The sequence below is a fragment of the Gopherus evgoodei genome, chromosome 1, assembly GCF_007399415.2.
Source record: "Gopherus evgoodei ecotype Sinaloan lineage chromosome 1, rGopEvg1_v1.p, whole genome shotgun sequence".
In the NCBI taxonomy this organism is placed as follows: Eukaryota; Metazoa; Chordata; order Testudines; family Testudinidae; genus Gopherus; species Gopherus evgoodei.
Window position 1 is genome coordinate 366,805,860 of NC_044322.1, and position 27,695 is coordinate 366,833,554.

Here is a 27,695-nt window from a genome sequence, read left to right on the forward strand (position 1 = left end):
CTGTCCTTCACTCAGTGTTTAGTGGTCCAGAGGCAGGAGAAGTGGCAGGATGGATGAAGGAGAGAGACTTGGAAATCCATGGGTACACCTCTCTCCTTTCAGTTTTGAGTCCACCTAATTGAAGGTCTAATCTTTGGAAGAAAGCTCTGTTCTAAGAGGGAAAAAATTATATCAATCCAAGATGGGTTTCTTTATTAATTTATATATTTGTTGCCTTTTTTCCTCTTTCCTCTTTTTCATCTCTCTCCCTGTCCCTTCCTCTTACCTTTCTGGGTCACTTATTTGGCCAAAGGACAAAAGGCATATTACTTAAGGTTTAAACTAAACAACTCAGGAATGGTAAAGCATCCCTCAATCTACTGGGCTATCCAGGCCCAGAACCGTAAAGACTTTTTTGCATCTGCAATTACAGCCTTTGCAGCTGAGCCAGCCTATGAACTGCCCCTCTCATCCCTTAATGCTGACATTTTACTGTAGACTCACAGACATATGGGTCGTCCGCTGGAGCTGACAGGCTAAGTGAGGTGTGAGCAACCAGACATTTTACATGTTGCTTGGCTGAAAGCTGCTGCCAGGCCGCAAATGAACCTGACTTCCTCAGATAATCTCATTCACAGTCATCCTCTCAATAATCCAAACACTTGCATTTAGGGGACAATTAAGTCATGTACTCAAGCCCCATTCCAAGAGACCTGAACAGAGCAGAGAGGAAAACAAAGGGAGAGAGATTAGGGGATGTGGGCTGTTTGCAGGATCTGGGGAAACAGACAAAGTGGGAAGAGAGTCCTACAGAAAGTGTGTTTTGGAAAAAGAAACATTTAAAAGAAATGAAACTATACTGAAAAAAGAAAACTAAGGATGACATTAAAAATAGAAAAAAGGTGCAGAATAGGGCCAAAGATATTCTTGAATAAACAGATCCACATATCAGGCACAGATGTCATATCTGAGATGTTATTCTGCCTTAACATTGTTGAGGTCACTGTTAAGGCTCTATGCTAGAGGATAAGTTTCATGAAGTTGGGGTATGTATCGCTTTTCAATATCTATTGGACATAAAAACATAAGAACAGCCATATTGGATAGGACCAATGGCCCATCTAGTCCAGTTTCCTGCCTTCCAACAGTGGCAAGTGCCAGATGCTTCTGAGGGAGGGAACAGAACAGGGCAATTTTCAAGTGATTCCTTCTGGCAGTCAGAGGTTTAGGGACACCCAGAGAATGGACAGAGAAGTGAAAGCCTTACGAAGCACTGGAGTATGCTATAAACAGTGTTAGCAATGGGAAGTGGCAAAGCAGCAGATGATCCTTAATATGTCATTACCTCTACTTTTCAGGGGGGGTTCAAAAGTTTTTCTCACACATACACACAGCGTTCCAGGGTCACAGTGGGGCAGATAAATGACTGAAATTACAATAATTTAAATATTATAATAGTTCAAAAGGAGGAAAAGGACAAGTGCAGTGTCCTGCACTTAGGACAGAAGAATCCCATGCACTGCTACACACTAGGGACCGAATGGCTAGGCAGCAGTTCTGCAGAAAAGGACCTAGGGGTTACAGTGGACAAAAAGCTGGATATGAGTCAACAGTGTGCCCTTGTTGCCAAGAAGGCTAACGGCATTTTGGGCTGTATAAGTAGTGGCATTGCCAGCAGATCGAGGGATGTGATCATTCCCCTCTATTCCACATTGGTGAGGCCTCATCTGGAATACTGTGTCCAGTTTTGGGCCCCACACTACAAGAAGGATGTGGAAAAATTGGAAAGAGGCCAGCAGAGTGCAACAAAAATGATTAGGGGACTCAAGCACATGACTTATGAGGAGAGGCTGAAGGAACTGCGATTGTTTAGTCTGCAGAAGAGAAGAATGAGGGGAGATTTGATAGCTGCTTTCAACTATCTGAAAGGGGATACTAGAGGATGGATCTAGACTGTTCTCAGTGGTACCAGATAACAGAACAAGGAGTAATGGTCTCAAGTTGCAGTGGGGGAGGTTTAGGTTGGATATTAGGGAAAACTTTATCACTAGGAGGGTAGTGAAGCACTGGAATGGGTTACATAGGGAGATGGTGGAATCTCCTTCCTTAGAGGATCAGAGGGGTAGCCATGTTAGTCTGGATCTGTAAAAAGCAACGTCACATGCGTCTGACGAAGTGAATATTCATCCACGAAGGCTTATGCTCCAATACATCTGTTAGTCTATAAGGCGCCACTGGACTCTTGTTGCTCCTTCCTTAGAGGTTTTTAAGGCCTGGTTTGACAAAGCCCTGGCTGGGATGATTTAGTTGGGGATTGGTCCTGCTTTGAGCAGGGGGTTGCGTTAGATGACCTCCTGAGATCCCTTCCAACCCTGAGATTCTATGATTCTATAAAAAGTCCTTACAGAATGTTCTCATTTTATGAATTAACTAAGCTGTTTAAAAAAAACCTTAAAAATCAAAAGCTGTCACATTCAACTGAGTCAACAACAGGGATTAAACCCACAACCTTCACATTGACAACTCAGCTCTATATCACCTGAGCTACAGCAGTAATAGATAACCTCTATTTAGTTCAGCCTCTAGAGTAGGACTTTACATTTTCCCACTGACTTAAAAAATTGTTTGCTAGACAGCAGTATCATCACATAGACTAGGAATACTGGATTCTATTCCTGACTCTGGGAAAAAAGTGTTTGGTTTAGTGGTTAGAGATTGAATGTTCTCTGGTTATATTATCTGAAAGCCAGGGCAACTGAGTAGCTGAGATTTGGGTCTACCATGTTATGATATGTAATCTCCATTCATTTATTTGTAAAATGGGGTTGAACCGCAGACTTGACTGCCTTTTACAGTTGGGGTTTATCACCTTTGTCAATAACAAGGTTGGTGAGGTGCATGAGAACGTAAACCACAGTTAAGAGATGAAATCTGAACTCATGGTCTCTGTTTGCAGCTCAGGGAATTTCCCCCTAGTCTACAAGAAGTTTTGGTGGGGGACTGTCGCTGTCCATCACCACCAAGCCCCTGATGGAGGTTTTTATATAAGTAGATACATTACATCATCACTGCTAACTACTACCTATTTGTTTTGGCATAGTTCTTTACAATTATGAAGAAAAACTAACACAAAAAACCACACTACCTGTTTGTAACTGATTAATGAGCACATGAAAAGCCACAAGGGGGACACTGCACAGATCGAGAGTGTTTTAAGATTTCTTGCAACAGACACCCAAAGAAAGGTGACACAATCCAGTGAAAACTTCATAAAGGGCTGATTTGGGAACTCCTTACTCTCTATGTATCAACCCAATTTTAATCAAACCACCATGACAAATTCAAATAGTACTTAAAGTTTACATTCTGCGTTTATTCTTTTTTTACCATTTTAATTAGATTAAAAGAAAACACAAAATAAATAAATAAAACACATGCATCTGATGAAGTGAGTACTCACCCATGAAAGCTTATGCTCCAATACGTCTGTTAGTCTACAAGGTCCCACAGGACTCTGTCGCTTTTTACAGACCCAGACTAACACAGCTACACCTCTGATACTTGACACAAAATAAATGTTTATACATGCTTGTTATACTGAAAATTGACTCAGTCGTAACTATTGAGTTGTGACCAAAGCCTCCAGAATATTAAAACACAATACAGCAAGTTGGAGTTACAAATATAGTATGGGTATGGCACGACTGCAACGGTGAGCCAAGATGCCCTGGCCCATGACAGAAATGATGAAATAAAGGACAGAAAAAAAAAAGGGGGGGGGGCTTTTTCAATAAAACAATATGCTTGCCATAAAACACAGAAATGGCTAACATACACACCAGTCTTCAAAAGTGCAGAGTAATATGCCTCCCAAGAGTATCCTCCGCATTGAAGTTACAGGATAAAAAGCTGTTTGGAAACCTGCTCCTCTTGACTGGTCCTGCCTCCCACAAAGAATTTCAGCTACATGATTACCACCTACTTCTTCTGTGTTCTCAACTGCTCTGAAAGAGTGAAGAGTCTATATTTTAATGGCTTCAGATTCCTTGCCTTTCCTGTTGCTCTGCTGTCTGCTATAAATCAAGTGACAGCCAGGCCTCCTGATATTGATACCTCCTACCATTTTGAATTAGTGGCTCAGACCAGCCTCAACTGACTTACTCTTTCCTCTGTTCCAGAACCAGCCTATTCTGCATCATATCTCAAGCCCATCTTTGAAGTGAGAAAAACAAACAAATTTCAAGATTTGCTTCCCGGTTGCCCCCTCACTCCATAGTAATAGATAAACCAGTTTTCTAACATTGAAGGAAAGAGTTCTGAGCCACCTTTCACTCAGGGCTCCAAACTCTAGGCTAGGGATCGGCAACCTTTCAGAAGTGGTGTGCCAAGTCTTCATTTATTCACTCTAATTTAAGGTTGTGTGTACCGGTAATACATTTTAATGTTTTTAGAAGGTCTCTTTCTATAAATCTATATTATATAACTAAACTATTGTATGTAAAGTAAACAAGGTTTTCAAAATGTTTAAGAAGCATCATTTAAAATTAAATTAAATTAAAATACTGATCTTATGCCACCAGCCTGCTCAGCTCACTGCCAACCTGCTCAGCTCGCTGCCAGCCTGGGGCTCTGTTCACCTAGGCCGGCAGCAGGCTAATCAGAGCCTGCGGCTGGGACCCCAGACCTGGGGCGGGGGGGAGTTCAGGGGTCAGGGCAGAGGGCTGGGGGAGGGGTTTCAGGGCAGAAGGCTGGGGGGGGGGTTTCAGGATTCAGGGCAGAGGGCTGAGGTGGTGAGGTGTAGGGCAGAAGGCTGGGTGTGTGTTGGGATGGGGGGTTCAGGGTAGAGGGCTGGGAGTGTGGGGGGTGCAGGGCAGGAGGGTGGGTGTGTGTTGGGGTGTGGGGGTGCAAGGCAGAGTGCCTGGGGGTGTAGGGGTTGCAGGGCAGAAGGCTGAGTGTGGGGGGGGTCAGGACAGAGGGATGGGGCTGTGGGGGTGCAGGGCAGAGGGATGGGTGTGGGAGGGTTTCAGGGCACAGGGATGGGACTGTGGGGATGCAGGGCAGAAAGCTGGATGTGGGGGGGGGTGTTTTCCAAGGTTCAGGGCAGAGGGCCGAGGGTATGGGGGGCGCACGGCAGAAGGCTGAGTGTGGCGGGGGGGTCAGGGCAGAGGGCTAGGGTGCTCTGCTCGCAAGGGTGCTCCCACCCTGAGCGGCTCATGGCAGGAGGCTGGGAGGGATATGCCCTGTTCCACCCTCTTCCCCAAGGCTCCGCCCCTACCTCTCTCTGCGCCCTCTATGGAGCTGTGGGCAGGCTGTCGCTCTTCGCCCTCCCACTCGCAAGGGCCATCAACTGATTGGAACAGGGAAGGAGAGGAGGTGGGGCAGGAAAGCACCACGCTGCGGGAAGAAGCGGGGGAGGGGGAAGCTTGGCTGCCACAAAGCCAAGCTTCTGCCTCTTGCCCCCGTAGGGGAGAGCGGTGAGCAGGGGGGCTGAGTTAGGCTGGGGGCCGGGATTGTGGCAGGCAGCTGCGTGCCGCTCAAAATTGGCTCACGTGCCATATTTGGCACGCGTGCTGTAGGTTGCCGACCCCTGCTCTAGGCTCTAGCAAAACACAGAAAAATCAAGTCTGGCTTATTATTAAGCAGTAAGTTGTCCTACCCAGAAACTCTTTACTTATTCCACAGTGCCAGCTTGCCCTGTGACACTGAGGGCTTGTCTACATCACAAAGTTGCAGCGCTGGTGAGGGGGTTACAGCGCTGCAACTTAGGAGGTGTACACATCTGCAGGGCATCACCAGCGCTGCAACTCCCTGTTTGCAGCGCTGGCCGTACTCCCGTTTTGTCTCGGGTGTAGAGGATCCAGTGCTGGTGATCCAGCGCTGGTAATCAAGTGTAGACACTTACCAGTGTTTTTCTTGACCTCCGTGGAATAAGCAGGTATCCCAGCATACCTGAGGAAGCCTCTCTGGTAATCAAGCAGGTCTCCTTCCCCGCGGTTTGCTCCGGTGTTCTCCGAATCCCCCCCCAAGCGGGTCTCCTTCCCCGCGGTTTGCAGGGGGGTTCGGGGAACGCGAGAGCAAACCACGGGGAAACAGGTCTCCTTCCCCGGTTTGCTCCAGTGTTCCCCGAACCCCCGTGCAAGCAGGTCTCCTTCCCCGCGGTTTGCAGGGGGGTTCGGGGAACGCGAGAGCAAACCACGGGGAAGGAGACCTGCTTGCACGGAGGGGGTTCAGGGAACGCGAGAGCAAACCGCGGGGAAGGAGACCTGCTTGCACGGGGGTTCGGGGAACGCGAGAGCAAACCGCGGGGAAGGAGACCTGCTTGCACGGGGGTTCGGGGAACACTGGAGCAAACCGGGGAAGGAGACTTGCTTCCCCGCGGTTTGCTCTCGCGTTCCCCGAACCCCCCTTGAAGCCGCCCAACAGCGCTGCAGTGTGGCCACATCTAACACCACTTGCAGCGCTGGTTGCTGTAAGTGTGGCCACTCTGCAGCGCTGGCCCTATACAGCTATACTAATACAGCTGTAACAACCAGCGCTGCAAAATTGTAGATGTAGACATACCCTGAGAAAAGATGAGGGTCACAGTGATACCATCAGAGAGTTACTCAGCTAGGTATGAAAAAATCTTGGTGTTTCACTTAAGTATTTTGTTTATTTTAAAATAATACTTGCCACGTTATCAATTTTATAGGCATGGAAGATATGGGTCTTAAGCAAGGATTTAACTGTCCTTTTCCCAAATTAATTGCTGTAACTGTGGCAAGTTATATGAATAAAGGAAGAGCTTATATTAAAAATTGTGAAAGAATCATATATTTGCATTTTCATTCTCTTTCACTGGCACACAGGGGGAGGGGTAGCTCAGTGGTTTAAGCATTAGCCTGCTAAACCCAGGGTTGTGAGTTCAATCCTTGAGGGGTCCACTTAGGGATCTGGGGCAAAAATCTGTCTGGGGATTGGTCACCCTTTGAGCAGGGGGTTGGACTAGATGACCTCCTGAGGTCCCTTCCAACCTTGACATTCTATGAAAATAATTAGGAGAATTCTAAACTAAATTTTGCCCCTGAAGTGACACGTTTTAAAGTTGAGCTATTCATTTTAAAATCAACAATCGATGGATGGATTATTATGGCCATAATAAAAATAATATAACCAAAGATTTCCTCCTCTCTCCCAGTCCCCCCACCCCCAACCCATCTTTCCCCAAGGGCTTTTACTTCCCTTTGTTTAACATAGTGCCTCAGGGAGAAGAGATTACTTTCTAAAGCTGGATAACAACTCCACCCTTGACAGACAATCCCCAAATGGTTTATCTTTTGGTAAGCTGTGCAATCTCAAGAAAGGCAAAAAGAGAGAGAGTGGAAACAGCTAGAATTTGAAATTTGGGTTTTCTAGGGGGAATCAATCAATTAGTGGTTCAATCAGAGAGTGCAACAGAAATACATCTTAACCAAATTCTTCCTCAAAACTATTTTGGCTCACTCTGGGAGTTTCTTTGGTACCCCAGGGGCTATATTTAATAACACTTCAGCCAGTAAAAGCTACCCACAATCACATCATCTTCAATTTGATTTTTCTGTTTCCCTCCCGTGATGCAAGGAGAACTCCCTCCTCTGGTCTTCATAAGGATACAGACTTCTAGGAAGCCAAAACAGGGACTTCACCTTTCCCCCACCTCATATGAAATTCTCCAAGCTTTTTAATAAAATACAGATATGACTTTATTCCCTCAGTAACAGATGTTCTGACTGTAAAATACAGTTAGCTGTTTTCTTAACTAATGAGAACTTGTGTACAGAATTTTCCAGTTCTAGCTCTGACCAGCTCTCTCGGGCTGGATTCCTCCTCAGACATTACCTCATCCTCAATCAGAATTCTGAAGTCTACTATGTTTGGAAGAGGGCTAATATGAAGAAATGAAGCTTTTCAAAGAGGAGGGGCCTTCCCACACAGGGGTCATTGAGATGTGACACTAGATGGTACTCAGAAGGGGCAACTGAAATTTGAGTCCCTACAGAGATGGCATGCCTTTAGATGTTATGGGGATCTGGGTTGTTTTTCAAAAATAAAGCAAGATTAATACTGTTGGTTTAGAACAAAATGATTATTGCCTCTGCGGTGTTCCCCTGGTGTTATCTGGACCAATGAACTGCTAGGTCACTCCAATCCTTGACTCTCGGAGCCAGCCTTACCCTGCTCTGCTGTGAGAAACCCCACTCCTGGGCTGTTCAGACACAGCCTCTGGCATGTAAGCTGCTCCTTGGATTGTGCAACCAAATGACACTGGCCAATATCTCTGGTCCCAGACTCAACCCTAGGAATCTTCATCTTGCAGTGTGCAGTTATGCCCGCTGGATGCTGCAAGCTAATACAAGTTCATCAATTTAACAAAGATATTGATATGTACCAGGCTTGTTATCCCAAGGGGAGAGTCTGACATGCTTCAAACTAAACGCACTGCTTCAGGTAGAACAAACAAATTTATTAACTATATAGATTTTAAGTGATTATAAGTCAAAGCACAACAAGCTGGATTTGGTCAAATGAAATAAAAGCAAAACGCATTCTAAGCAGATCTTAACACTTTCAAAGCCCTTACAAACTGAGATGCTTCTCACCACAGGCTGGCTGGTTGCCCTTTCGGCAGGCTCTCCCCTTTGATCAGTGCTTCAGTCATTTGGTGGTGATGGTGTCTGCAGAGGTAGGTGGAAGAGAGAGGAAGAGCCTGCCAAACATCTCGCCCTTTTATTGCGTCCTTTCTTCCCTCTTGGCTTTGCCCTCGCTCCCCCTTCAGAGTCAGGTGAGTCTTATCTCATCGTAGTCCCTGACTGACAAAGGGAAGGGGGGTGACTCATTCAAGAGTCCAACAGACCCTTTGTTGTTGCCTAGGCCAGTGTTTTTTGTTCCTGTGAGGCTGGGCTGGGTTTGTCCCATACATGCCCTGATGAAGTGTGAACTGCCCCTCTGCTTTTGGAGAATTTCTGTCTGGACTTATTTTAAGCCATGAGGACACATTTTCAGCCTCATAACTATGGACATGAAATTACAACCTATAACATTATTACACCATTACTGTAACAACAATTACTATAACTCACTATAACAACCATGCTCAGTGCATCATGAGCCTTCCGAAGACACCCAACATGACAAACTTTGCATTAGATGCCATATAATAATATTATAAATATTAAGAGTAGGTTAGATAAATGTCTATTAGGGATGGTCTAGACAGTATTTGGTCCTGCCATGAGGGCAGGGGACTGGACTCGATGACCTCTCGAGGTCCCTTCCAGTCCTAGAGTCTATGAGTCTATAAAGATGAACATGGGGGTGTGGGATGTTCCCACAAGGTACAGAACATCACACACTGATCTAGTGAATGCGGCTTCTCTTTCTGCCAGAGGCTGTTTACAGATTCAGGCAGATGTCATTGCACCATTTACACCGAGGTCATATTTTCAAGGTCTTCTTCCCAACCCTAAGTACCAGACAATTTTTTTAAATAGATGAATGTTAAGAATCTGAGGTTATCACTTGATTCTGGGAAGCAAGAGCTCCAGACGTGTGCCTGATGTGCTTGTGTCTTAATTTGACCCTTCTCCCAGGTGTATCAGAACTCATGAAGGAGAGCCCAACCTGAGAAGCCCAGCACTGCGTACAAATGTATATTCTGAAATCTGCACAATCTACCATGAGCTGTGTCAAGTGGGCAGAGCTTGAGAGATTACCACTATTCCCCACAACCTCAAATCAAGCCCTGCCCAAGGTCGACAGCAACAGATTTTTAAATAAAGTAACTGACCTCTCGAGATCCTTTCCAGTCTTCTGTGATTCCATGATTAATTTCTAAAGGAGAGGTTGCAAGTGCATATAGCTGGAAACATTAAGGCATTATTGTTTGTTCTCTTAATTAAAGAAATGTCTGGTGTTTGGAAGTGTTTCTATGACCTTTCTACCAATGCTGCCAGCCTCAATGGTGTGTTGATTTGCTTCTTCCACAATCATGTTCCTGCCTTCTTCCATGCCTCCCTCACACTTGGAATGAACTCAATAATTCACAAGGCTGTAAGCTCTTTGGGGCAGGGACTGTTTTTTTTGTTCTGCGTATGTACAGGGACACAATGGGGTCCTGGGCCATGACTAGAGCTCCTACCTCTACAGTACTACAAATAATAATAATTAGTCTTCTTCAAATTCCTTCTTTGCACTCTCTTCTACTGTGAGGTGTACACGAAATGAGCCATCTAATTACTAATGGGTACAGGTGTAGTGAGGGATTGATTGCGCATGCAAAAAACCCCTAACAAAAGTGAAACTAGGAATATACATTCCACTCATCATGCTGACCATCATTCTTGTATTCTGTATCTCATTCTCCAGTCTTTTTTTTTTTTTTTTGCCAGGGTGGGGAGGTCTTTCCAATAGTAGGCGTTTTTCTATGTGTCTATACACAAAGCAGCACATTTTGGGTGCTACCACAATAAATATAAATAATAAATGCAAAAGGCACCAGATTTGGAACCTAACATTCTTGCTTTCTTGAGAAAAGAGGAAGTCTTAGAGACGAGAAACATTTAGAGCTTGCATGAACAAGACATCTTACTTGCAACATTTTAGCTTACAAGTTACACAGACATGTAGATTAAGGTGGTGATGCTATTTTATTTTATATACTTTAGAAATCTTTTTCAAATTACTCTTTAATGGATCTTTCATTGGGTTAAGTAAGAGAAAATCTGAAGGGTTTCCCCAGAGGGGCAGGATTAAGTGAAGCAACATTCATAGAATCATAGAATATCAGGGTTAGAAGGGACCTCAAGGAGGTCATCTAGTCCAACCGCTTGCTCAAAGCAGGACAAATCCCCAACTAAATCATCCCAATCAGAGCCTGTCACTATCCTTAAAAACCTCTAAGGAAGGAGATTCCACCACCTCCCTAGGGAACCCATTCCAGTGCTTCACCACCCTCCTAGTGAAATAGTGTTTCCTAATATCCAACCTAGATCTCCCCTACCGCTACTTGAGACCATTGCTCCTTGTTCTGTCATCTGCCATCACTGAGAACAGTCTAGATCCATCCTCTTTAGAACCCCCTTTCAGGTAGTTGAAAGCAGCTATCAAATCTCCCCTCATTCTTCTCTTCCGCAGACTAAACAATCGCAGTTCCTTCAGCCTCTCCTCATAAGTCATGTGCTCCAGCCCCCTAATCATTTTTGTTGCCCTCTGCTGGATTCTTTCCAATTTTTCCACATCCTTCTTGAAGTGTGGGGTCCAAAACTAGACACAGTACTCCAAATGAGGCCTCATCAATGTCAAATAGAGGGGAATGATCACATCCCTCGATCTGCTTGCAATGCCCCTACTTATACAGCCCAAAATGCCCTCAGCCTTCTTGGCAACAAGGCCACATTGTCGATTCATATCCAGCTTCTCGTCCACTGTAACCCCTAGGTCCTTTTCTGCAGAACTGCTGCCTCGCCATTCAGTCCCTAGCAGTGCATGGGACTCTTCTGTCCTAAGTGCAGGACTCTGCACTTGTCTTTGTTGAACCTCATCAGATTTATTTTGGTCCAATACTCTAATTTGTCTAGGTCCCTCTGCATCCTGTCCCTACCCTCCAGCATATCATAGAATCATAGAACATCAGGGTTGCAAGGGACCTCAGGAGATCATCTAGTCCAACCCCCTGCTCAAAGCAGGATCAATCCCCAACTAAATCATCCCAGCCAGGGATTTGTCAAGCCTGACCTTAAAAACCTCTAAGGAAGGAGATTCCACCACCTCCCTAGGTAACCCATTCCAGTGCTTCACCACCCTCTTAGTGAAGAAGTTTTTCCTAATATTCAACCTAAACTTCCCCCACTGCAACTTAAGATCATTACTCCTTGTTCTGTCATCCGCAATCACTGAGAACAGTCTAGATCCATCCTCTTTAGAAACCTCTTTCAGGTAGTTGAAAGCAGCTATCAAATCCCCCCTTATTCTTCTCTTCTGCAGACTAAACAATCCCAGTTCCCTCAGCCTCTCCTCATAAGTCATGTGCTCCAGCCCCCTAATCATTTTTGTTGCCCTCTGCTGGACTCTTTCCAATTTTTCCACATCCTTCTTGTAGTGTGAGGCCCAAAACTGGACAAAGTACTCCAGATGAGGCCTCACCCATGTAGAATGAAAGGGAATGATCACGTCCCTTGATCTACTGGCAATGCCCCTACTTATACATCTACCACTCCTCCCAATTTAGTGTCATCTGCAAACTTGCTAAGAGTGCAATCCACGCCATCTGCCATCCTCCAGATCATTAATGAAGATATTGAACAAAACCGACCCCAGGACTGACCCCTGGGGCACTCCACTTGATACCGGTTGCCAACTAGACATGGAGGCATTGATCACTACCTGTTGAGCCCGACGATCTAGCCAGCTTTCTATCTCCTGTGACAAAGTTCCTCCTCTATCTTGGTGGGTCCTGCACTTATTGGCGGATTTGCTCACCTCAGTGATCTTTCCCTCTGGTGGAACCCACAGTCTGGGTCAACTTCTCCTGTGTCTGATCAGGAGTGGGGAGGTTTGGGGGGAACCCGGGCCCGCCCTCTATTCCAGGTTCCAGCCCAGGGCCCTGTGGATCGCAACTGTCTATAGTGCTTCCTGTAATAGCTGCATGACAGCTACAACTCCCTGGACTACTTCTCCATGGCCTCCTCCAAACACCTTCTTTATCCTCACCACAGGACCTTCCTCCTGGTGTCTGATAACGCTTGTATTCCTCAATCCTCCAGCAGTATACTCTCTCACTCTCAGCTCCTTGCGCCTCCTGCTCCTAGCTCCTCACACGCGCACCACAAACTGAAGTGAGCTCCTTTTTAACTAGTTCCAGTCAGCCCTTGATTGGCTTCAGGTGTCCCAATCAATGGCGCTATCTCTACTGCCTTCTAGAAAGATCTTAATTGGCCCCAGGTGTCTTGATTAACCTGGAGCAACTACCACTTGGTTACCATGGTACTAGGGATTTGTTTAGCCTGGGGCTAACATACCTGTTCCTCACTACTTTACTGTAGCCATCTGGCCTTGCCCCATCACACCACCTTATAGTCCATTCATCCAGCCCATACTTCTTTAACCTGCTGTCAAGAATACTGTGGGAGACCGTATCAAAAGCTTTGCTAAAGTCAAGGAATAACACGTTATTTTGGCTAAGTGTAACGTCCTAATGTTTTCTATACTTTTATATCACTTAAAATGACTCTAGCGGGAGTACTCCAGAAATTGTAATTCCATATATACTGCATGTGAAGTTATCTGTCTTTCACCAGTGAACTATTAATAGTTCATTTGGAAGGAATATTACTTCATTTTCATTTTTTTTAATATCTTAGTAGTGCCCAAGAATGCCTATCAAGGCTCAGAACCCAATCTGTTAGTCACCATACAGAAAAAGAACCATAGTCCTTGCCTCACTGAGTTTACTATCCACACTGTTTGGTGAAAATTATACTGCAAGAATTCTTTGAAGATGACGCATAATTTGTAACAAGATTTTTGCTTCAAAATTGGTTTACATGTTATTTTGATGAAAAGGAAAAATAAATTAGAGCACTGTAGGTTGTCAGCAAATACCTTAGTCAATAAAACCCACAAAGAAAAGAGGAAGCTTTTTGCATTGCACATCAGAATTCAATACAACTCCTCAGACTTGTACGAATAAAAACCTAAATTAAGATGACCTATGGCAGATGTGAAGCAAACTGACTACTTCTACACAGCTCAGTTAGCTCTAGTTACAACTCAAGTGTTATCCCTAACCTGACTCCCATCTCCACACAAAAATCTCCAGTTAAACAATGCTGTAAGCTACAGTTCACTGGCCCGTGGGGGGTAGAAGGTGAGGTTGTTCATAGATTCAAGAGCAGAAGGGACCACAGTGATAATCTAATCTAACTTCCTGTATAACTGGAATATGTCACAGACCTTCCCCAAAAGAATTCGTAGAACAGATCTTTTCGAAAAGCATCCAATCTTGATTTAAGAATTGTCAGGGATAAAGAATCCACCACAACTCTTGGTAAATTTTTCCAGTGGTTAATTACTCTGTTAAAAATTTAATCATATTTCCAGTCTGACTTTGTCTAGATTCAACTTTCAGCCATTAGGTCATGTTAGACCTTTCTCTGCTAGACTGAAGAGTCCACTATTATGTATTTGTTCCCCACGTAGATATTTCTAGATTGTAATCAACTCACCCCTTTGCCTTCTCTTTGTTAAGGTAACTAGACTGAGCTCTTTGAGTCTAAATCCTCTAATCATTCTCACAGCTTTTCTCTGAACCTTCTCCAGTTTATCAACATCCTTTGTGAATTGTGAGCACCATGACTGGACAGAGTATTCATGCAGTGGTAGTACCACTGCCAAATACAGAGGTAGAACAACCTCTCCACTCCTACTCAAGGTTCCCATTTATGTATCTAAGGAAAACATCAGCTCTTCTGGCCACAGCGCCACACTGGATGTTTATGTTCAGCTGATTATCCACCATCGCTCCCAAATCTTTTTCAGAGTCACTGCTTCCCAGGATAGGGTCCCCCATCCTTTAAGTATGGCCTGCATTCTTTGTTCCTATATGTATACATTTACATTTATCTGTATTAAAATGTAGTGTTTGCTAGTGATGCTGATGCCTGAGCTAGTCATGCAGCTGCAGTGCAATAGCTCAGTTTAAACAACTGAGCAGCTAATCCACTCTCTTTTCTAATCCAACTACTCTGTGCTGCTTGCTAATCACTGAATCATAGAAATGCAGGGCTGCAAGGGTCCTCAACAGGTCATCAAGTCCAGACCCCTGCACTAAGGCAGAACTAAGCACAGTAGACCATCCCTGACAGGTGTTTCTCTAAACTGCTCTTAAAAAAGTCCAAGGATGGGGATTCCATAACCTTCATTGGAAGCCTACTCCAGAATTTAACTACCCTTATAGTTCAGGTAGGTGTATACTTTGAAAGCTGCAGCTGTATCACTGGAATGCTTTAGTGAAGATGCTGCTAAGCCGATGGGACAGCTTGTCCAGTGGGCATAGTTAATACACCTCCATGAGAGGCAGTAGCTATGTTGAAGGGAGAAGCTCTCCCATCCACATAGTGCTTTCTACACTGGGGATTAGGTCAATATAATTGCGTCACTCAGGGTGTTGATTTTTCACACCCTGAGAGATGTATATATAGTAATGCACATTTGTAGCGTAGGTCGGGAGTTAGAAAGTTTCCCCTAATATCTAATCTAAATCTCACTTGCTGCAGACTAAGGGCATGTCTGCACTACAAAATTAAGTTGAATTAACCTAAGTCAGCATACAGCTGCCACAGTAATTACATAGCTTGAGCATGTCTACATTTTGCTCCTTATGGTGCATGCAGGGCTGGCTCTAGGCACCAGCGCAGGAAGCAGGTGCCTGGGGCGGCACATCCAGCTCTTTGGTGGCAATTCAGCGTCAGGTCCCTCAGTCCTTCTCAGAGGGATGGATCCACCAGTGAATTGCCACTGAGGAATGAAGTGGCAGGGTAGAGTTGCTGCCAAAGTGCCGCTGATCACAGCTTCCCCCCGTCACCGCTTGGGCTGGCAAAAACGCTGGAGCAGGCCCTGGGTGCACGTCACTAGAAGTGCTTATATCGATAGTCCTGTCAGTGTGGGGCCTTGTGGAACTGCTTCTGAAAGCCAGAACAGTCGACATAAGTAATGTGATGTCTACAATGACTTACGAGGACAGGCTGAGGGAATTGGAATTGTTTGGTCTGCAGAAGAGCAGAGGGAAGGGGGATTTGATAGCAGCCTTCAATTACCTGAAGGAGGGTTCCAAAGAGGATGGCGCTAGGCTGTTCTCAATGGCGGCAGATGACAGAATAAGAAGCAATGGTCTCAAGTTGCAGTGGGGGAAGTATAGATTGGATATTAGGAAACACTGTTTCACTAGGAAGGTGGTGAAGCACTAGAACGGATTACCTAGGGAGGTGGTGGAATTTCCATCCTTAGAGGTTTTTAAGGCTCGGCTTGACAAAACCCTGACTGGGATGATTTAGTTGCAGTTGGTCCTGCTTTGAGCAGTAGGTGGAACTAGATGACCTCCTGAGGTCCCTTCCAACCGTGATATTCTATGACTCTATGATACACTGACACTGCATCGACCTAACTACATCAACATTGGCTCTGCACCTCTCGTGGAGGTACAGTTATTAAGTCTGCACAGCAGGGCAGTCGGTGGAAGCAAAATTTTAGACACTTCCATAGCTCGGTCAATGTAAGCTGCCCTGCATCAACCTAACTCTATAGTGTAGACCAGGCATAAGCTCTTTATTTTTTTGTCCTACTTTCAGTGGACACAGACTCATAGTATCGTAGGACTGGAAGTGACCTCGAGAGATCATCTAGTCCAGTGGCTCTCAACCTTTCCAGACGACTGTACCCTTTTTAGGAAACTGATTTGTCTTGCATACCCACAAGTTACACCTCACTTAAAAACCACTTGCTTACAAAATCAGACAGTGTCACAGCACACTATTGCTGAAAAATTGCTTACTTTCTCATTTTTACCATATGATTATAAAATAAATCAATTGGAATAGAAATACTGTATTTACATTTCAGTGTTTAGTATATAGAGCAGTATAAACAAGTCATCGTCTGTATGAAATTTTAGTTGGTACTGACTTTGCTAGTGCGTTTTATGTAGCCTGTTGTAAGACCAGGCAAATATCTAGATGAGTTGATGTTCCCCCTGGAAGATCTGTGTACCTCTGGTTGAGAACCACTGATCTATTCCAGCCCCTACACTCATTGTAGGATTAAGTATTATCTGACCATCCCTGACTGGCGTTTGTCTAACCTGCTCTTAAAAATCTCCAATGATGGCGATTTATTCCAGTGCTTAATCATCTTGACAGTTAGGATGTTTTTTCTAACATCCTACCTAAACCTCCCTTGCTGCAATTTAAGCCCAGAACTTCTTGTCCTATCCTAAGAGGTTAAGGGAATAATTTTTCTCCCTCCTCCTTGTAAGAACCTTTTATGTACTTGAAAACTGCAATCATATCTCCTCTCAGTCTTCTCTTTTTCAGACTAAAAAAACCGAATTTTTTCAATCTTCCCTCATGAACAGGTCACTCCAGATGACAGAACAAGGAGCAATGGTCTCAAGTTGCAGTGGGGAAGTTTAGGTTGGATAATAGGGAAAACTTTTTCACTAGGAGGGTGGTGAAGCACTGGAATGGGTTACATAGGGAGATGGTGGAATCTCCTTCCTTAGAGGATCAGCCACGTTAGTCTGGATCTGTAAAAAGCAACGTCACATGCATCTGACGAAGTGAGTATTCATCCATGAAGGCTTATGCTCCAATACATCTGTTAGTCTATAAGGTGTCACTGGACTCTTTGTTGCTCCTTCCTTAGAGGTTTTTAAGCTTGGCTTGACAAAGCCCTGGCTGGGATAATTTAGTGGGGATTGGCCCTGCTTTGAACAGGGGGGTGGATTAGATGACCTCCTGAGGTCCCTTCCAACCCTGATATCCCTGTTTCCTAGACCTTTAATTGTTTTTGTTGCTCTTCCCTAGACTTTCTCCAATTTGTCCACATCTTTCCTGAAATGTGGGGTCCAGAACATGGACAGCTGTTGAGCACCTTCCTCTTTACAACAGCTTTTAACATATTTGAAGGCTGTTATCAGATCCTCCCTCAGTCTTCTCTTCTCAAGACTAAACATCCCCAGGGTTTTTAATATGTCCTCAAAAGTCAGGTTTTCTAAACTTTAATCATTTTTGTTGTTCTCTTCCAAACTCTCTCCAATTTGTCCATGTTTCCTTAAGTGTGGTGCTCAGAAGTGGACATGGTACTCTTGCTGAGGCCTCAGCAGTGCCTAATACAGCTGGACACTTACTTCTCATGTCTTATATATGACACTCCTGGATAACACACCCCAGAATGTTATTAGCCTTTTTCACAACTCCATCACATTTTTGGCTCATATTCAATTTGTGATGCACTACAGACTCCAGATCCCTTTCAGCAGCACTACCACCTAGCCAATTATTCCCCATTTTGTAGTTATACATTTCACTTTTCCTTCTTAAGCATAGTATTTTGCCCTCATCTTTATTTAATTTCATCTTATTAATTTCAGATCAATTCTCCAATTTGTCAAGGTCATTTTAAATTCTAATCCTGTCCTCCAAAGTGCTTGCAATCTCTGCCAGCTTGCTGTTATCCATCAACTTTATAAGTATATTCTCTAGTCCATTATCCAAATCATTTATGAAAATACTAAATAGTACCGGACCAAGAACAAACCTCCTGCAGGAGCTTTAAGTTTGACAGCGAACTACTGATAACTACTCTTTGAATATGATCTTTCAACCAACTCTAAACACAACTTACAGTAATTTCATTTATACCACATTTCCCTAGTTTGCTTATGAGACTGTCTATGAGACTGTGTCAAACGTCTTACTAAAATCCCACCTACTACTTCCTTCCTATCCACTAAGCCAGCTGCAGCCATAGTCATAGAAGAAAATGGGGTTGTTTGCAGTGATTTGCTCTTGAAAAATCCATGTTGGCTATTATTTTTAACCAGTTATCGTCTTACTTACCAATTGATCGTTTAATAATTTGTTCCACTGTTTTTCCAGGTATCGAAGTTAGGCTCACTGGTCTGTAATACTTCTGGTCTTCTTTGTTCCCCTTTTTAAAAATAGGTACCGTACTATGTTTGCCTTCTCCAGTTCTCTGGGACCTTATCTATCCTCCATGAGTTCTCAAAGACAATTGCTAACGGTTCTGTGAATGCTTCAGCTAGTTCCTTAAATACCCTAGATGAATTTCAGCAAGCCCTGCCAAACTGAATACATCCAAATTATCTAAATATTCTTTAAAATGTTTTTTCCCTATTTTGGTTTTAATACCTTTTCCCTTGTTAATATTAACTGTGTGGAGTATCTGGTCACCATTAACCTTTTTAGTGAAGACAACCAAAATAGGCATTGAACACCTCAGTCTTCTTGATGTCATCTGTTATTAGCTCTCCTTCCCCGCTAAGTAAAAGGACATTTACTTTCTGTGTTCTCTTGCTCCTACTGCATTTAAATCAAATCAGGCCGTATAACTCCAATGTAGTTTTGAAACTCCAGTGTTTTCTAGAAGTGTGGTCACTCACTCTAGCTAGAGTAACTCAAGTGCAATAACTCAAGCATGCTAACTTGAGCTAACTGTTCCAGGGAAGACAAGCCTTAAATGTGTCAAAATATCTATCTGGGCTTTTTTTTGGCGGGGGTTGGAGGGGAACAGAGCCAGAGAAAAGACACAGTATTTACCACTATGAGCTATTAAAATGCCAACCACTAGATGAATCATTTAGTCAGTGTGATCTAACAGAAGATGCAAGATTGACTAACTGCATGTCTTTGAAAGCTTATATATTAGCATTTTATAACTATTAGTCTTCATTTAACTGTAAAAGAATGCTGCAAACATTTTGTATAGATCTCAGTGCTCAAATGGTCAGAAGAATTTTTTATATGAATTGCACTTGACAATACAGTTATTTAATTAAAAAGTCATTGCTCAGGATATTGTAGCAACACTTTATCTATCTATAAGTGTGTACTTCTGTGGATTATAAACAACCACTCCTAAATTCTCTGGCAACACTGATCTATTTTATTGCCATAAAATATGCTTCATCCTCTCCCTTTCTTCCTTCCAATGCAAAAAATACACATGTGCAGCTCAGGTGAAAACAATCATTGATACAAAACTTACTGAAACTATAATAAAGAACAAGACTGTCAGACACATAGATGAACATAATTTGTTGGGGAATAGTGAACATGATTTTTGTAAAGGGAAATCGGGCCTCACCAATCTACTAGAATTCTTTGAGGGGTTCAACAAGCATGTGGACAAGGGGGATCAAGTAGATATTGTGTACTTAGATTTTCAGAAAGCCTTTGACGAGATCCCTCACTAAAGACTCTTAAGCAAAGAAAGATGTCATGGGATAAGAGAGAAGGTTCTCTCATGGACTGGTAACTGGTTAAAAGATAGGAAACAAAGGGTAAGAATAAATGGTCAGTTTTCAGAATGGAGAGAGGCAAATAGTGGTGTCCCCCAGACGTCTGTACTGGGACCAGTCTTATTCAACATATTCATTAATGATCTGGAAAAAGGGATCAACAGTGAGATGGCAAACGTTGCAGATGACACAAAACTACTCAAGACAGTTAAGTCCCAGGTAGACTGAGAGTTACAAAAGGATCTCACAAAACTGGATGACTGGGCAACAAAAATGGCAGATGACATTCAATGCACATGGAAAAAATAATCCCAACTATACATATAAAATGATGGGCTCTAAATTAGCTGTTACCACTCAAGAAAGATCTTAGAGTCATTGTGGATAGTTCTCTGAAAACATCCACTCAAAGTGCAGCAGCAGTCAAAAAAGCAAACAAAATGTTGGGCATCATTAAGAAAGGTATAGATAATAAAACAGAAAATATCATATTGCCTCTATATAAATCCATGGTAAGCCCATGTCTTGAATACTATGTGCAGAGTGGTAGCCACGTCTCAAAAAAGACACACTGGAATTGGAAAAGGTTCAGAAAAGGGCAACAAAAATTATTAGGGGTATGGAATGGCTTCCATATGAGGCGAGATTAAAAAGACTGCGACTATTCAGCTTGGAAAAAAGAAAACTAAGGGGGGATATAATTGATATCTATAAAATCATGACTGGTGTGGAGAAAGTAAATAAGGAAGTGTTATTTACTCCTCATAACACAAGAACTAGGGGTCACCAAATCAAATTAACAGGCAGCAGGTTTAAAACAAACAAAGGGAAGCATTTCTTTGCACAAGGTACAGTCAACCTGTGGAACTCTTTGCCAGAGGATGTTGTGAAGGCCAAGACTATAACAAGATTCAAAATAGAACTAGATAAGTTCATGGAGGATAGGTCCATCCATGGCTATTATCCAGGATGTGCAGGGATGATGTCTCTAGCTTCTCTTTGCCAGAAGCAGAGAATGAGCAACAGGGAAAGGATCATTTGATGATTACTTGTTCTGTTCATTCCCTCTGGGGCACCTGTCACTGGCCACTGTCGGAAGACAGGATACTGGGCTAGATGGACCTTTGGTCTGACCCAGCATGGCCGTTCTTGTGTTCTTACTGATTCTTAAAAATTATAATTTCTGAGGCTTCCCTCCTCCCCCATGCTCTTCAGGTAGCCCAGCTTCCCAGGCTGTGGCTCCTCATTATTCTCATCAACCTAGCTTAGAACCTCCTTCCCCAGAAGTACACCAGAGAAGTGGGCAGTTTGTAACTGGTTCCAGCAAGTAATAAATTGGAGAGGGTTCAGAGAAGAATCATAAGAATGATTAAAGGATTAGAAAACCTGCCGTACAGTGATAGGCTCAAAGAGTTCAATCTATTTAGCTTAAAGTAAGGGTTAAGGGGGGGACTTGATAACAGTGTATAAGAATCTACATGAGGAACAAATATTTAATGATGTGCTCCTCAGATTAGCAGAGAAAGGTGTAACACAATCCAATGGCTGGAATTTGAAGTACACAAATTCAGAGTAGAAATAAGGCATCAATTTTTAACAGTGAGAGTAATTAAGCATTGGAACAAATTACCAAGGATTCTAGTGCATTTGCCATCCCTGACAACTCTTAAATCAACATTGGATGCACTCTTCACATTTTCAAAATCATCGCCACAATTATATGAGCTAAAAAACATTTTGAAATGAAAGCTGAGATTCTGGAGCACAATTATCCATCAAGGGCTGAATTCCAAGACAAATTCTATGCCTATGAAATCATGAAATATGCAGGACTCTTCTTATATGATCCTCATAACATTTGTATCTGAGCTCCTTCTAATTAAAACATGTAATAAAAAACAAAATTGTCCCTTTCTTTGTGAGGATCATTTGAAAGTTAACAGATAGGGGTGCTTGGAAGAGAGAGATAGTCTCTCTTCATATACTATCTAATGTGAGATAGGTTTTGCACTTAGTTCCGAATGCTGCAATATTCTGTGAAAGCATTTGTTGTCTGTGGCAAACCAATCAGTCCTCTTCAAGCAAACCTCCAGAGAGGTGATAGGCTTCTCCTTACCAAGAGCACATTCCCACATGTCCCAGAGGTATCCATTTTAGTTTGCCTCCTCTTCAAAATTTGCATAAGACCACTTGAAGAGGTGTTAAGTTACTACAGGCTCCAATGCCAAACCTACGCTAATTAAACCAAGCTGATCATCTACTTTTCTAAAGTTGTACCCAGTCCCATCACCAGACTATCACAATGCCTACAACAGATAGGCAGCATTTGATGTTGATCATGAGATTCTGCTGGCTCGCCTGAGAAGTGGCATGGGTCCAAGATAACGTACTAAAATGGTCTGAGTCCCTCCTGGTGGGATGAACCCAGTGAGTAGTAATGGCGAACTGCAGCATCACCACTAGTCCCCTCGCTTGTAAAGTTCCACAAGGATCAATTTTCAATCTGCTTCTTTTCAGTATGTACATGAAAACACCAGCTGAACTGGTCAGACAACATGGACTCAAATGCCAGTGATACACAGGTGACCTGACACAGAGCTCTATCTATCCTTCACCACTCCACTACCACCAAGATTGCCTGGTGCTTGGAGAAGACCAGCTGGCTGAAACTGAACCCAAGCAAACCAGAGGTGATGCTGGTGGGCAGAATAAAGTATTTTGAAGAGCTTGCAGATTCAGTGCACTCTCCATTGGTTGAAGAGACACACCCACAATTAGTCTAGTCTAGTTCGTAGTCTAGAAGTAATCTTGGATTTCTCACTGATGCTGAACTCTCACATAGCAGAATCCACAAGTACTGCTTGCCACCCCTCTGCTTGGCTAGGAAACTTCATCCCATCCTGGTGGAAGACAATCTGGTTTCAGATATTCATGCCTTGATCACCTCTTGGTTGGATTACACCAAGACAATACATCTGGGCATGAAGCCTTCAGCGCTTAGGAAACCTGAACTAGTTCAGAACACTGCAGCCCATCTCTTCAGCAATACAAACTACCATAAATATACCAAACTGCCCTCTGCTCTCTATACTGGCTTCCAATAAATTTTCAAATTAAGTTCAAGGTCTCAGTCCTGATCTTCTAAACACTCCGTGGCCTGAGCCCAGGACTTCTAGAAGGCCATCTAAAGCACTGGGATGAAGAATAGGGGAAACAGCTATGGTCCTCTCATACAATGGAATTCTCAACAATAAAGAGTAAAGCTTATCTGTGCGAAAGAGAGAACCTTCTCAGAGACATCTTAGACCGTGGAATGAACTCCCCCAAGAACTAAGAGCCATCAGAACCTCATAACCTGCTGCTCCATGTTTCTTTGAAGTTGCTTTCTCTAATGTGAACACAAAGCAGCAGGTACAGTTAAAACACACACACACACACACACACACACAAACTACTACTACTAAAACAAGACATTCCACTGCACACAACTCTCCTTCTGGGTAGAGGATGAGGGAACAACACAGGAGAGATGTGTAGTCACATTCCTTAATGCACTACTGAAACACGCTCAGACACTACAGTCTAGTCTATATACAACCTATATAGACTAGACAACACAGATCAACTGGCTCAGATTGAATACTAGCAAGACCAAGTAAATGCCGGGCAGAAGGGAGTTAAATGCCCTGGAGTAGGAGAAAAATCACAGCAGTAAGCTGACACACTCTACTGATCAAGGGCAGTAAGAAGGAACTCTGGGGCAGGGCAGTGTCAGCCCTGCCTTTCACACCATTGTGCAGCAGCACAAGGATGCTAAGGAGACATGCATCACACCTCAAAAGGAATGAAGGTGCAATCACTCGAAGAAGAAACTTGCCTTATGGTGACTGAGCTCCTTGAGACTATCTATCTTAACTTCTCTTTAAGGGGTGACCTGATGATAGTCTATAAGTACCTACGTGGGGAATAAAAATGTGATAATATGCTTTTCAATCTAGCAGTCAAAGGTCTAACAAGATTCAATGACTGGAAGTTGAAACTAGACACATTCAGACTGGAAATAAGGTCCACATTTTTAAGAGGAAGGGCAAGGAACCATTGGAACAACTTAGCGAGGGTTGTGGTGGAGTCTCTGTCATCGGAAATTTTTAACTCAAAACTGGAAGCTTTTCTAAAAGAGATGTTCTAGTTCAAAGAGTTCAGAAGTCTTAAGGGATGTGTTATATGGAAGTCAGATTATCAGTGATACTTCTTGGCCTTATCATCTATGAGTCACAGATTTACAGAGTTTAAGGCCAGAAACAATCATCAGATTAACTAGACTGAGCTCCTGTATATCACATGCCTCCAAACGGTGGCAGAGGAGCTGAACCACATTGGTTAGAGCCCTTCCAGCATCACCACTGTCCTCTTGTCTACCTCTCAGTATAAAATGCCAAGTAAAATTTTCAAGTTCTGAATACTGAGATGCATTGTAAAGTTGTATTTATTATGAAACAAATGAGCTTTAAAGAGGAAGAGTAAATATTCATACCTTCCGTAGAAATCTTGTTTCAAAAATGAAATCTTCTCCACGGACAGAGAAACATTTGGGTTACAGTTCCTGGGGTATAGTCAACTTAAAAAAAAAAAAAAAAAAAAGAGCTTTCTTTCAATGTGAAGTTTCGCTCCAGTCTCTTTTTCCTGCAAATTACAGAAAAAGAAAATACTGTTACTATTCACCAAGGAAAGCCCTTCAAAAGCTACTGTGGCATGAAGTATCTTCTACATGTAACCTCACCTAACGGGAAATTTAAGTTAGAATAAAGAAAGATGGAATTTATTGTAGATGAAGTTTTTTCTACAATCATTATCACATATGAATATACGCCCTTCCATCACACTACCTGTAGCTTTACCATTTAATACTGTAAATAACTATGAACATTTATTCTTGTTTCTGGAAGCACAACGTGTTAACAGTCCCTCCTCTCTGCAGTCCTTAGACTAAGCTTGTGAAATACCTACTTCATTCAGGAACACACTTTGTTTTCCTGACATCATTCTAAATGAAGTTCTAAGTTGCCAAGGAAACCAAGAGGTCATTTTCCTTGTTCCAAGAATAATTACAACAGAATACATGTATTACATATTCAGTCTGAGGCCTCTATTACTCTGAAGAGACAGCAAGACACAGGAACTGAATATACAATACATTGAAAAGGAGACTCACATTGAGGAAAACTGTGAAAGAACTGTACTTTTCTTAGCTTCCCTTTGCTTTTAGTGAAGTTCTGTTTTAACTAGGGCTCTCAATTAATCGCAGTTAACTCAGGCGATTAACTCAAAAATATTAACCGTGATTAAAAAATTAATTGTGATTAATCGCAGTTTTAATCACATTGTTAAACAGTAGAATACCAATTGAAATGTATTAAATATTTGTGGATGTTTCTCTACATTTTCAAATATATTGATTTCAATTACAACACAGAATACAAAGTGTACACTTATTTTTATTACAAATATTTGCACTGTAAAAATAAAAAACAAAATAGTATTTTTCCATTCCCCTCATACAAGTACTGTACTGCAACCTCTTTATTGTGAAAATGCGACTTACAAATGTAGATTTCTTTGTGTTACACAACTGCACTCAAAAACAAAACAATGTAAAACTTCAGAGCCTATAAGTGCACTCAGTCCTACTTCTTCAGTCAATCACTAAGACAAACACGTTTGTTTACATTTACAGGAGATAATGCTGCCCTCTTCTTATTTACAATGTCGCCAGAAAGTGAGAACAGGCATTCACATGGCACTTTTGTAGCTGGCATTGCAAGGTATTTACGTGCCAGATATGCTAAGCATTCATATGCCCCTTCATGCTTCAGTCACCATTCCAGAGGACAGGTTTCCATGCTGATGACACCCATTAAAAAAATAAAGACTTAATTAAATTTGTGACTGAACTTCTCAGGGGAAAATAGTATGTTTCCTGCTGTTTTACTTGAATTCTGCCAGATATTCCATGTTATAGCAATCTCGGATGCTGACCCAGCATGTTGTTCATTTTAAGAACACTTTCACTGCAGATTTGACAAAATGCAAAGAAGGTACCAATCTCAGATTTCTCAAGATAGCTACAGCACTCGACCCAAAGTTTAAGAATCTGAAGTGCCTTCCAAAATCTGAGAGGGACGAGGTATGGAACATGCTTTCAGAAGTCTTAAAAGAGCAATACTCCGATGTGGAAATTACAGAACCCAGCCACCAAAAAATAAAATCAACTTTCTGCTGGTGGCATCTGACTCAGACAATGAAAGTGAACACGCATCGGACTGCACTGCTTTGGATCGTTATCGAGCAGAACCTCCCATTAGCATGGACGTATGTCCCCTAGAATGGTGGCTGAAGCATGACGAAACATATGAATCTTTAACACATCTGACACAAACATCTTGCAATACTGGTTACAATAGTGTCATGTGAACACCTGTTCTCACTTTCAGGTGACACTGTAAAAAAGATGCAGGCAGCAGTATCTCCTACAAATGTAAACAAACTTGTTTGTCTGATTTCAGAGTAGCAGCCGCGTTAGTCTGTAGCCGTAAAAAGAACGGGAGCACTTGTGGCACCTTAGAGACTAACACATTTATTTGAGCATAAGCTTTCGTGAGCTACAGACCACTTCATTGGATGCATAGACTGGAACATACAGCAAGAAGATATTTATACATACAGAGAACATGAAAAGGTGGAAGTAGCTCCTCTGTATGTACAAATATCTTCTTGCTGTATGTTCCAGTCTATGCATTCGATGAAGTGGTCTGTAGCTCACGAAAGCTTATACTCAAATAAATTTGTTAGTCTCTAGTCTCTAAGGTGCCACAAGTGCTCCTGTTCTTTTTGTTTGTCTGAGTGACTGACTGAACAAGAAGTGGGACTGAGTGGACTTGTAGGCTCTAAAGTTTCACAGTTTTATTTTTGAATGCAGTTATTTTTTGTACATAATTCTACATTTGTAAGTTCAACTTTCATGATAAAGAGAATTTATTATAGTACTTGTATGAGGTGAATTGAAAAATACTATTTCTTTTGTTTTTATAGCAGAAATATTTGTAATCAAAAATAAAGAGAGCACTGTACACTGTGTTGTGCTATAATTTAAATCAATATATTTGAAAATGTAGAAAACATCCAAAAATATTTAAATAAATGATATTCTATTACTAACAGTACAATTAATCAAGATTAATTTTTTTAATTGTTTGACAGTCCTAGTTTTAACAAGGTATTTTTATACAATCCAGGGTCTTCTCGTCAGATCTTGAAGTGAGGTTCTAATCTTGTGTTTAAGACTAAACTAAAGAGCAATATTAACAATGAACATGCCTTGAGAAACCTTATGTATCAGGTTATGTATAAACCTTTAGTACCACACCCATGAAGAATGGGCATTAGACAGAAGTATTAGACAAGTACTCTAACATCTAGACAGTATTTCAAACTAGACTTTCAAAATCTATGGAAAGCATGAGGAGTTTACAATTCATATAGCACTCAATGGAAAAGTACTATAGTCTCTCACCTTCTCCATTCTGAGTTACTTATGATTTCATCAGAATTATTAAAATTTGTGAAGTGGGTTGCAACTTATAAAACCTTATACCCAAATAAATTTGTT

General features: G+C 42.4%; 1 protein-coding gene across 1 annotated transcript in view; it reads right to left on the minus strand.

Moving 5' to 3' along the window:
* The window catches only part of PPP6R2 (protein phosphatase 6 regulatory subunit 2), a 159,943-nt gene that overhangs the window by 95,657 nt on the left and 36,591 nt on the right, over nt 1-27,695 (minus strand). Inside the window, exon 2 of the mRNA XM_030537294.1 lies at nt 24,564-24,712. The gene's annotated coding sequence lies outside the window, so the exon portion shown is untranslated. The remainder of the gene's footprint in view (nt 1-24,563; nt 24,713-27,695) is intronic.